The following is a 13013-nucleotide window of genomic DNA, read 5'->3' on the forward strand; positions in this document are numbered from 1 at the left end:
AGATGTGCTGATATTATCTAGACCATAGGAGGCAGTTGGAGCTGCTGTTGTATTCCGCTGCCGTGGATGGCAATGACCGCAGTCCCCTACCTCACCGCGGCATCGATCCGCCGCAGCAACTCCCGATATAATCGCTGGGCCGGTGCCCGAGGCTTTGGCATGGGTCCCCAGTCTGACCACCTGGTGGGGAGCCGTCCCTGCTCCCTCCTCGCAGAATCCCTGCAGCCTATCCTCCACGGAGGAAATCCAAGATGGCCGCTGCCATCTTTAGGCATGAGGCTGCGCCTCCTCAGAATTAAAGGGACCGGATCCCTTTAACCATCCACAGCTGTTCCCTATGAGCCAGAGCAGAGGAAGTATAAAAGGAGACTTCCTCTGCTCATTCTTCGACTTGGCAACCTCTCTTGTAGCGCTGTTTAATTCTGCTTGCTTCGGTGAGTCTTCTTGCGCTTCGGATCCTTGTTCCTGGTTCCTGTCTCATCTTGGTGTTCCTGGTTCCTGACTTCGGATTGGCTAGCGGTGATTCTTGGTGTGTGACTTCGGACTGGCAAGCGATGATTCCTGGTGTGTGACTTCGGACTGGCAAGCGACGATCCCTTGGTGTGTGACCTCGGACTGGTAAGCGACGACCCTCTGGCACTTGACCTTGGACTTCTTCTTGACCATCATCTCCAAGGACCCACCTAAGTCCCAGCAGCCCGGGTCCCTACAGGTTCCTCCCGGGGGGACCGCGGGCTTCCAGGGGTGAAGCTCCAGTTAGCCCTTGCACCGAACGCTTGACTCCTTGACCTCTCAAAGGTCCACCTAAGTCCCAGCAGTCCGGGTCCCTACGGGCTCCTCCTGGGGGGACCGCGGGCTTCCAGTGGCGAAGACACAGTTCCTTTCCTCGACATCACGACCCTTCATCTGCCTCCACAGTCGCCTCAGTCCCCAGTGCCGAGGGTCAGCTGGTCACGTCTTCTGTTCCTGCCTCACCACCCAACGGGAGAACCTATGGATCTTCCTCCTAAGGTATACCATCCTCCCATCAGCCCAAGGGTTCACAAGCCTGAGCATAACAGATTGCCAAGTCCATGGACCTGGCGGAGGTATCTGCCCTCCAGGCCATTCCTGGAATGGCCCAGCGTCTGAAGGATCAGCAAAAGACCCTGGGTGCCCTTGCATCTGCTGTGGAGGGCCTGAACCAATGCCTCGAGGCGTTAGGGCCCATGAACCCCATGCTGCCGTCCCTGCCCATGGCTCAAGGAGGCCACCCTACTCAGCAAGGCACTGTCCAGGCCACCGTGGGCGATCTTGGGCATGTAATTCCCACGCAACTCCCAGCACCCTCTCGATATCCCGGAGATGCAAAGTTGGGTCAGGGATTTCTTAGTCAGTGCCAGGTTCACTTTTCCTTGTTGCCCGCTCAGTTTCCTAGTGACCTGGTCAAAACCAGTTACAATATGTCTCTGCTTGACGGAAAGCCCTTGATCTGGGCCTCTCATCTATGGGAAAGAGGAGACCCAGTGTTTGGAAACTTGAATCAGTTTCTGTCGGCTTTCCGACAGATATTTGATGAGCCTGTCTGTAAACCAACTGCTGTCTCGGAATTGCTCCGGTTGCGACAGGGTACTCGAACAGAATATGCAACAGAATTCTGCACCCTAGCCACAGAGCTAAATTGGAGAGAGGAATGCCTCCACAGGATCTTCTTGGAAGGGCTAGCCTCGCACCTTCAGAATGAACTAGCAGCGAAGGAACTTCCAGACGACCTCAATGGCATGATAGAATTAGCCAATCGAGTGGATCGTCGTATGCGGTTTTGCCTTCCAGAAGTAAAGGCAGCGAGGAGGCCCTTGCCTTCCTCCAGGGGTGCATCAGTAGCCCTTCGAACACCCGCCGAGGAGCCCATTTGTGCAAACTCCGGCCTCACATACCGATTGGCCACTGCCGATTGCCATCTGCTGATCTTACAGATGGTTTCCATTGGCAAACCCACCTGTGCTGCGCTTGTTGCAGCCCCTGTTCTGAACGAATGTGTTCCATATTCCTTAGGGTCTAACCCTATCCTATCTTCTACCCCACGTAAAACTTTGCACAAATGGGTAACTAACTCGATTAATTTCACCCGCAGGTTCGTGGAGGCAAAGGAAGATAGCATGGTTAATAGACATTCCTTCGTACACTGGGCAGCCAGGAGGGTGCAGGAAAGACCATATGGCATGCTTTTGGGCTTGGCACTGTGGGGTGTCAGCCTGAAATGGATGGGAAGGTGAGGAATGAAATGGGAGCAATTGATTGCGGATCTGTGGAGCAGATTGAGCACATTGCAATGGCTGGATGCAATAGTCATTCACTTGGGGGGTAATGATCTAGGTGTATTTTCAGCCAAGCAGTTGATAGAAATGATAAAAGGAGATCTGAAGACCATAAGGGAGCTACGATAGGATACAAATATTTTCATATATCAAAGTTGTCAAATATATTTTTGGTTGTAAATTGTTCTTGAAGACCAAAGATCAGACATATTTCTAAACAGTTATAAATTTACTGTATATACTTGCTGGTTGAAACAGATTGGAAAAGGAGGATTTGGGCAAGTTTTTAAAAATGAAAATATTAAGAATCTTGTTTTATTGATAACAGAATTTAAACAATCTAAAAAAAAATAGAAGCCTTTTCTTTATTGAAAACTTCAGTTTCGACTAGCTTTGTTTCAATAAAAATATATTGTCAGCAATTTAAACTGAGATCCATTTTTTAATTGATTGAAAATGAAGTTTGTTTATCATTTATGCATACTAATTGACTTTAGCACATTTAATTTTCATATTTATGCATACAATTCTTCCACATGAAGGATCAAGAACAATTTACAACGAAAAATATATTTGGCAACTTTGATATATGAAAATATTTTTATCCTATTGTAAGTCATTTACTAAGCAGTATTAGGCAAATCCCATGTAGTTGTGACAATAACACATGCTACTTCCCCCAATAATACAAAAAATTGTAATGTCTGCTTTATAAATGCATGAAAACACAGGTCTTTACTAGCTAATTTTATGCAAATAATATGACTTTCCAGATAAATCATAATCATGTCATTTTCTGGAAAGTCAGCTACAACTTTGGAGTTGTAGCTGACTTTCCTTGGGAGTATAGGGATGCTAGTTTATATCCCAATGCTCCAGGGTCTTGCAGGGAAAGGGCCAGAGTAGCCCAAAGTATGCCCCCTCCTGAGGGTGTCTCAAAAGCCCCTGTTCCACCCTCTCTACCACAACTCAGGCAGCCAAAGTCCTAACAATAAACTTTAAATTTGTGGAGGAGGCCCTACTCTCAAATCTCTACCCATTTTCAAAATTATCCCAGAGGTCAGTCCCTCACTCCCCACATTAACTCACCATTCTCACCCCCCTGGAGTTACCAAATTTGTATTGGTAGTCTAGTAGGGGCCCAGAGTGCCCCTAGGCTCCAGACCCTGGGGCAGCCATTTTCCAGAATAATACCAGCTGGCCAATTGCTTGTCTCTGTCCCATCATCTGATAGGGCGGTTGGTGCCATTTTGGAAAATGTCCAGGGCTGGGTCTGGAGCCTGGATGGCACTCTGGACCCCACTAAACTACCAGAGCATTTGGTAATTATAAAGAAGGTGGGGAGGATTCACTAGGGTGGGTAACTTGAGGGGCGGAGTCTGCCTCTGGGCAGAAATTTGTTAAAGGGGTGCGGTTTGAGGGTTTGTGAGTGGAGACTGCACCTTCATTTTAAGATCTATAAAGTTTATTTTGGGGACTTTGTCCACCTCAAGGTGTACCAATGAGGGTAGATTGGAAATCCCTGGGCTGTTTGCCACACCTTGAAGAGGTTATTTGGGACAGTTCAGCCCCTTTAATTCATGGCAGCCCCAAACCCTGTGGCCACCATCGTGTGGAATTTGCAGGGGCATCTAAGCTGAGGCCTTTTCCAAGGCAGTGTTTTACTGCCAGGGAAAATACCATGGGGTTTCCTAAGCTGCAGTACAGGGCAGCACAGTTTTGGAAATCCCATAGTTTTCTTGTCTGTCATCTTGAAAAAAGATAAAAGAAACATAACTCCAGGAAATGTAGCAGAATAACATTCATTTATGAAACCAGGATCATTCTGAACCTGCCTCTGGTCTGGCACTATGACAGTCTTCCTCCCCCACCATCTCTCAACACAAATTATTTGGAGTGATAGTGGTAATTAAGGTAGAAAGGTACCAGTTTGAGGCCAGCAGCAGCCTCCAACTTCCATTGTAACTGCAATAGGGAAAACAAAACAAATTCAATAAGTTTCTAGATTAGTGATAAAAGGTTCCAGTTCGTCAGTCTGACATGACCTGGCAAACAAACTCCCGTGGATACTCATTGAAGATTTTACAACTATTTCCCCTCTCCCTTATTCTTTATTTCAATCAGCTTTAACTTTGTCAACAGTCCACAAAATACCAGAGTCCTCAATATTTGATACTGACAGTTTTCTTATCTTATTGGATTTGTAGCAGTTCCTGATTTTGTGCATTTGATAAATTCTACTGACCCTAATTTTGCTGGTACTTCAGCAGCCTCACTAGGATTTTCAGGAGGTATAAGCAGTCTCTCCTTTTTGCTGGACAAGCTGAGAGGGATTTGAAATCACTTTGAAATGTGAAACATTCCTGGTAATACATAAGTATTCTGTTCTGCAGCAATCATAGTTTCTTTCTTGGCAGTAACTTGATAAGATCTTGGACAGTATGCCGAAAAAGTTTTGATGATCTTCTTTGTGAGCACAAGCACTGTCTCCTTCTTTGAAGGCAGATGACTCGTCTCCTCTTCCACTGTCTGCGCATTGCTTCATTTTTGTCATTATTATTTTCCTTGAGTCTTCTTGTTCGATGCATGCATCCTCCTGGGGTTGTTGGAACTCAGCGTCTGGAAAGTAAAGATTAATTGGTCTGTTAACGATGAACTGAGTTGGAGAAGCATTGCTTATTGCTTATTGCTTGTGGAATGAGGAACATTTCTTTAGTTATGTAGAAAATGGTAGAGTGCCTGTTTTCGTGACTGCCGTTCCACATGAGCTGTTTGTACTCTTTTTCCTAAGGTACTGTTAAAGAGTTCAGCAATTCCATTTGCTTGTGGCCAGCATGGAGTGATCTTCCAGTGAGTGAAGCCAAGGTAGGCAGCAAATTGAAGAAATGTGTGCACATTGAATGGAGGATCGATGCCAGTTTTCACTGCCCAAGGGATGCCATAATCAAAAATAATAATTAAAAAAAAAACTGCGTTTAGTGCTAGAATCACACTGGTGGGAGTTGTGCATGAGATGAAAGTGAATGTCAGGGTATCTCAAGTATTCATCAATTGTGACAAGGTTATTTTGGCTCTTAGGTAGTAGGCTATAAATGTAAGCTGCAGTTTCATACCAGAGAGTTGGAGATAATGGAGACATCTGTAGATGGTCAGGTTTTGTATCTGAGGAAATTAGTTGGCAAGCAAAACAGTTTTTGATAATATTCTCCGTGAGATGGTCCATTCAGGGAACCCAAAACTTTATTTTGAGAAGTTTTTTTTATGCTGACAATGCCATGTTGATTATGTCTGATGCTTATAATAGGATTTAGCTGGATGCTGTGAAATATAATCAGGACTGTTTTCTGTGCTGGGTCTGTGGATAAATTTGTATTGATATTCTTGCATACAGAAAGCCCACTTTGCAAAATGAGCTGACATTTTTTCTCTAGTTTTCCAAAATAGAAATGAGGTCTTCATGGTCTATGACTATGGTGAATGAAACCTCATACAAGAACAGGTGGCAATGCTAAGCTCTTTCTTCTTTGTTGAGAAAATGTCCGTTTCTCCAGTTTCTGCTGGCATAGGAGAATATCTTTTGTTGAGAGGACACCTGGCTTGTAGTGAGTTAAGATGACTCCAAGGTCTAATAAACTGGCATCAACAATTAGTTCAGTGCATACATTAGGATCAAGATATGCCAGAGTTGTAATTGAATTGAGGAACTTCTTAATTGTATGCAAAGCCTGTGGAAACAAGGATGAATGCTGAAATTCATTAATCTGCTTATTAAGATCTCTCAAGAGTGCCTGATAATGGAAAATCCCTTAATATAATCCAGCAGAATAGCTAGCCATTCCTAGAAATGTGCATACATCATTGACACTTTTGTAGTCATTTTGTTACCCTCTCCTTTTATAAAGATTAGGTTGCATGCCGACAGCTAAGAAGATGTAGCTATAATACTCTAATGTGGTCTTATTAAATGCACACTTAACTTTGTTGAGTACCAATTTTGTTTTGTTTTTTTTATTTCTGCAAGGCATTCAATGATTGCCTGTACTACAGTGTTGTGCTAAACTTGGGTTTGTGCCATAATACCAGAATGTCATTACTGTAATTAAATGTACTGGGAATAGGGTGAATTATATCTTGAAATATTTCAGCAGATGTATATTATCCAGTGAACTTGTATAGTCCAAGATGTGCTGAAAAAGTGGTCAGATAACTTGACTGATCATCGGTTGATGATAGGCATTATTTTGATCAAGTATAGAACACACTGTTGCACCACTTAAAGAGGTATTTATTGTTGATCTCTCTCTCTCTCTCTCTCTCCCTCTCTCATTCTAATACAACAGCAGATACATATCTACACAGATTCTGATTTTCATAGGTTCTTTCAGTTTAAGTAAAGTCACTAGAAGAAAAATTCAAGACATAGGTTCAGATACTCTCTAAAATATCCTGCACCTCCGAAGACTAACGCTCTAATTATACCCGGTGAAATGGAATGCATATATAGGACTTATAGGTCTGTTCTATAGGCTATACCTCTAACATAAAAATATACTTGAAAATGTTTTAGCTTTTCTGTACCAGGGTGAACTTCTCTTTTATAATTTGCTGTGTAGAGCAAACAAGAGCCTTGATTCAGCAGTTTCTATTTTAGATATGGGCACAGACAAGGCAGGAATAATTGGGGAGTTTTCCTGCCCGCTGGAACATAACACCTCACTTTTTTGATAAAAGGAAGAAAAGAGAACTGGGGGAGGGGATTTTGACACTTGTGGGTTTTCTTTGGCATTCAGGTGGGAACCAAAGAGACGGGGTTTGCTCAAGGAACACTGTATGCTTGAGGGGATGGGGTGTTGTCTTTTGTGGTTATCTCTGTTGGGTGTGGATGTTGCTTGAGAAGGGAAGGGGTCTGATGGAGAGAAAGAGTCTTATGTGAAGGGCATGGTGCTATGTGCTCCTTTTTTGTTCACTGGTAAGACCGCAAGATGCCGGCAAGTGAATTAGCTTACCAGTGCTTTCGGTCAAAGTTAGCTACTTTTCTTGATGTATTATTAACATTTTAAAACTTAATCAGATCACCAAGATTAATATGATTTGTGTTAAGCTATTTTATATTAATGAGCTAATTTGCATGCATTTGCATGTGACACAGCTCATTAATATTTCCATGTGTTAAGAACATTTTTGTATTACTAGCAATCAGTAAGCAGGTATTACTGATGATGCACATTAATTTGAATTTAATGCATGATAGGCCCTGAATTTGGTATTTAATGCACACTGACATGTTAGCACATCTTAGAAATCAATTTTAAAAGCTTTTGACTCACTAACTTTTGGAGTTATCCAGACACAACCTGATGTCTTATTATTTCCCATTTATTACCCTCTCACAATTTAGCTGGATTTAGAAGTGGTGTACTAAGTGTTGTGAGGGCATGCCTCAATTTTATATAGTTAGCACTGATATTCAGTGCTAACTGTATAAAATGGTCAAAAGTTAGCTGGATAACTAAAAAGAAGATATACTAGCAATGGCCAATCTCCCTCTCCTGTCCTCCAATATCTTAATAAATTGTAGCATAGACTGAAAATTTCCCCCTCCTGCTCCCCAATATCTTAACAAATTGTTGGGATATAGTTGCATTGGAAAAGATACACAGAAGGGCAAAAAAAATGATAAAAGGAATGAAACTGTCCCTCTGTGAGGAAAGACTAAAGAGGTTAGGGTTGTTCAGCTTGGAGAAGGGATGGCTGAGGATGGATATGATAGAAGTCTATTAAATCAAGAGTGAAATAGAAAGGGTTGATCTAAATCAGTTATTTATTCTTTGATAAAAAATACAAAGCCTAGGGGACAATCCATGAAGTTAGTAATTAGCACCTTCAAAAGAAATTGGAAAAACTTATTTTCCACTCAATGCATAATAAAGCTCTGGATTTCATTGTCAGATGATATGGCTAAGGCAGTTAACATAGCTGGGTTTCTTGGATGAGAAGTCCTTAAACTGTTATTCACCAAATGGACATGAGAGGCTTCTAGGAAAAGTAAAAAGTCATGGGATAGGTGGCGATGTCCTTTTGTGGATTACAAACTGACTAAAAGACAGGAAACAGAGAGTAGGAATAAATGGACAATTTTCTCAGTGGAAGGGAGTGGGCAGTGGAGTGCCTCAGGGATCTGTATTGGGACCCGTACTTTTCAATATATTTACAAATGATCTGGAAAGAAATACGATCAGTGAGGTAATCAAATTTGCAGATAATACAAAATTGTTCAGAGTAGTTAAATCACAAGCAGATTGTGCTAAATTGCAGGAAGACCTTGTAAGACTGGAAAATCGGGCATCCAAATGGCAGATGAAATTTAATGTGGATTAGTGCAAGGTGATGCATATAGGGAAAAATAACCCATGCTATAGTTACACAATGTTAGGTTCCATATTAGGAGCTACCATCCAAGAAAAAGATATAGGCGTCATAGTGGATATCATATTGAAATTGTCAGTTAGGTGTGCTGCGGCAGTCAAAAAAGGCAAACAGAATGTTGGGAATTATTAGAAAGGTAATGGTGAATAAAATGGAACATGTCATAATGCTTCCGTATCGCTCCATGGTGAGACTGCACCTTAAATACTGTGTACAATTCTGGTTGCCACATCTCAAAAAAGATATAGTTGCAATGGAGAAGGTAGAGAGAAGAGTGACCAAAATGATAAATGGGTTGGAACAGCTCCCCTAAAAGGAAAGACTAAAGAAGTTAGGATTGTTCAGCTTAGAGAAGAGACGGCTGAGGGGGTATATGATAGATATGTTTAAAATCATGAGAGGTCTAGAACAGGTAAATGTGAATCGGTTGTTTTCTCTTTCGGATAATAGAAAGACTAGGGGGCACTCCATGAAGTTAGCATGTGGCACATTTAAAACTAATCGGAGAAAGTTCTTTTTTACTCAACACACAATTAAACTCTGGAATTTGTTGCCAGGGAATGTGGTTAGTGCAGTTAGTGTATCTGGGTTTAAAAAAGTATTTGATAAGTTCTTGGAGGAGAAGTCTATTACCTGCTATTAATTAATAGGGACGTGCATCATTTTTTTCATGAATTAAAATATCGTACGATATTTCCTAATTTGTCATGTATGAGTAAAACCAATAAACAATCACATTTTCCATGAATTTTCAGGAAAAATCATTTTTCGGTTTAGTACACACTAATGGGAGTTAGCGTGCACTAACGGTTTTATGTTAGCATGCATTAACGGGAGCTAGTGCGCACTAAACCAGAAATGATTCGCCACGAAAAAAAAATACCGAACCATGGGAGATATGAAATTTCCTGCGGTTTTACGAAAATGAAAACAGAAATGATTGCTGGCATGATGCACATCTCTAATAATTAAGTTGACTTGAACCCCAAAAGCATCTCCTAAGCAGAGCTGTAGGGAAGAAATGTTCTTTACTTCTTCTGCTACTCTGAATACTAAGTGCCAGTATAGCCTAGAGTGTAAAAACCACTCCCCATTCATAACTCTCTACAGAGAGGAGACCAATCCCTGTCTTACTGACAAGGAAGAGACCAAACCTCATTCAGCACTCACTAACAGGAAAGCAGCCAATCCCCATTCAGTACTGAATTCTGAATGGGGGTTGGTCTTTACACCCCAGAGTGAAGTGATTAATTTAATACTAAGTACATTACCTGTCAGCTGTACCAGCATTTAGTTTCCAATGAATGTGGAGGACTTAAGAACCTCCCCTCTACTATTACTACAACTGCTATTACTTCCATTTATCATTTCTAAATAAGAACTAGAAATATTTAGAGCTGTACAGATATACACAAGTGATAGTCCCTGCTCAAAGGACCTTACTATTTAGTCAAGACAAACCTACATGAAAAACAAATGCCTATGGAAAGTGCATTTATTATAAAAGAACTGCTTAGGATTTAAAAGCAGCTTCAAAAAGGTAAGTTTTTAAATGGGATTTGAATATGGCCAGAGAGGGAGCATGTTGCTCCAACCCAGCAAGTCTATTTCAGGCATACTGTGCAGCAAGGTGGAAAGCGCTGAGTCAGATGTTGGCAGTGGAGGAGAAGGGCACAGAGAACAGTTAGATGTTTGATGAATGAAGTTCATGAGGACAGGTTTAGAGAGAGAAAAGAGAAGATAAGTAAATAGGAGCTGCTGAGATAATGCATTTATTGGCAAATTGTATGAATTGTATGCAGAAGAAGACAGGGAGCCAATGTAACAACTTGAGAAGAGTAGTTACATAGTCTTAGATATGTTGCAACCAAATTTTGAATATATTACAGTGATGAAAAAGGGCTAAATGGGCAACCTTCAAAGAACAAGTTACAGTAGATTAAGCGGGAGGTTTATAAGAGAGTAGATGAATGTTTTGGTAGCATGCTCAAAAAGGAAGGGAAGGATTTTAGTAATGTTAAGGAAGAAAAACTGCCATGTTTTAGCGGTATTTTGGATGTGTGTAGAGAAGAAGAGAGAAGTATCAAGGATGAATCTAAGGTTATGGGCCAAGGGAACTGAAAGGATGAGATTATTGTCCTCCAAGATAGAAAAGACAGGGAAGAGGAGAACCAGGTTTAAGATTTGGAGGTGAGGGAATAAGAACTTCTGTCTTAGCCATGTTAAGTTCAAAGTGGTGGCAGGATATCCAGGCAGAGATGTCAGACAATCAGGCTAAAATTCGAGATTAGATTTCTGGTGAAATATCTTGTTTTGAGAGGTAGATCTGGGAGTCATCAGCATAAAAATGGTACTAAGTTCTGTAGGAGGAGCTCAGACCACTGAGGGAAAATGTCTAAAGAGAAAAGATAGGAAGGCTCAGGATAGAACCTTGTGGCTCTTCAACAGATAGCTGAATACAGATGGAGAAATAATCACCAGAGGCTACAGTTAAAGTATGATGGGAGAAAAAAGAAGAAAACCAAGATAGAGCAGAACTCCAAAATCCAATCAAGTACAATGTATCCAGAAGTAGATGGTGATCAATGATGTCAAAAAGCAGCAGATAAGTCAAGAGGATGAATGAAGATCGAGTAAAGGCCCTTTACCTTGGCAATAAAGATGTCACTGAAGACTGTGCAAGAGCAATTACTGTGAAATGTAGATGGTAAAAGCTGTTTTGGGGATACTTTTTGGGGGTGGGAGTGGGGATTTTTACCCACAGTGTTTTGAAGGTATGTAATAGGGAAGAAGGGAATCAGCTGCACTCAGCTGCCACAATTTGTTAAGATATTGGGGTGCATGGCAAAATTATTTAGGTAACTTTATCCATGTAACTTTAGAAGAATAATTATCCAGATAAATTCAGCTGAATATTTGATTAAAGTTATCTGGTCAACTTCATTCATTGGTTAATGAAGAATAGTTTAGATCTGAATACTACAAAGACTGAGGTTTTGCATTTTGGAAAGGGAGGAATTGAGAAAAGGCCTAGATTGGGTAATGTGGAATTAGTAAATAAAGAAGAAGTTAGGTCATTAGGGGTGAAAGTGGATGAAAAATTGACTTTGGAGAAACAGATTGCCCAGGTTACAAGAATAACTTTTTGGAAACTGAAAATAGTAATACAAATGAAGCAGATTTGGAAGCTTTACGAATTGTGGTATAGGCTCTGATTTTGAATCAAATAGATTATTGTAATGTGATCTATTTAGAGCTGCCAAGTGCCAAGTAAAACAATTAGGGAATTACAAATGATCCAAAACACAGCAGCAAGGGTGGTGAGGAGAAGGACAGAGCAATGCCATTACTATTACAACTGCATTGGATGCCAGTAGAGACAAAATGTAAATTTAAAAGTTTGATTCTGGCTTTTAAAAATTTAAGGAAAAATGGTTCACCAAACCTGAAAAATAGTTTAAAATGGCATGAGACAACAAGGAATTTATGCTCTATGGATCAACATTTAGTGGAACTGGCACCAGCACAAAGGTTCTGCCATGTGAAATTATTTAATAGGTCCTTTTTCACATCTGTACCACTCTTATGGAATAGTGTTCCTTCCAATAGATATAAGACCAAAACATGATCTAAAACTGTTTCAGAAAAAGTTGAAAATATGGCTGATGCTCACTATTTTTGGTTGAGTGAGGGAACAATAGTGGGGTCACGGTTATTAGATAAGAGATTCCTGGTGATAGTAATGAGCTATATTAGATGTTTTGATAGTTGAAGAATGTGTTTTATTTGTCTTAAACAATTGTTTTATATTGTATTTTATCTTGTTGTACACCATGTTGGACATTTTTTAACAGTAAGGCAATTAATACATGTTTTAATAATAATAATAATAATAATAATAATAATAATAACTTCATCGCTTTCCAGTATACTGAAAATTGGTCTTCTTAGTAAGTAGGTCCCCTATGTTAGGGGAGTTGTCAAATGTAAGAGGAAAAAGAGGCTATTATGATTTACAAAATAGGTAACTGAAAAAGTAAGGGTAAAATGTCTGGCATTTGAAAGGAACAAAGAGGATGACAGGGAGGAATACATAGAAAAGCTAATGGAAATAGGAGGGGCATTCAAGACACAAATGTTTGATCAGAAATAATAATGCAGTAAAACAAAGTTCTAAGACTTTTTCAGGTTTGTCAGCATATAGAAGAGTGTATTGCAAGTCTGAGGTGGAAAAGCAGAATATGTGGGAAAAGGAAGGAAACTGAAGAATATTGACAGGAAGAATACAGA

General features: G+C 40.6%; 1 protein-coding gene across 3 annotated transcripts in view; it reads left to right on the forward strand.

Moving 5' to 3' along the window:
* Nucleotides 1–13013, forward strand: part of CDH18 (cadherin 18) — a 1107921-nt gene that overhangs the window by 829960 nt on the left and 264948 nt on the right. The window contains exon 1 of one of the 3 annotated variants that reach the window (XM_029590321.1): nt 5100–5162. The exons of the other annotated variants lie outside the window; for them this stretch is intronic. The gene's annotated coding sequence lies outside the window, so the exon portion shown is untranslated. Of the gene's footprint in view, nt 1–5099; nt 5163–13013 lie in introns of those variants that run through there. 3 annotated transcript variants of the gene reach the window in all.

This window comes from Rhinatrema bivittatum, chromosome 2 (assembly GCF_901001135.1).
Source record: "Rhinatrema bivittatum chromosome 2, aRhiBiv1.1, whole genome shotgun sequence".
Classification (NCBI taxonomy): Eukaryota; Metazoa; Chordata; class Amphibia; order Gymnophiona; family Rhinatrematidae; genus Rhinatrema; species Rhinatrema bivittatum.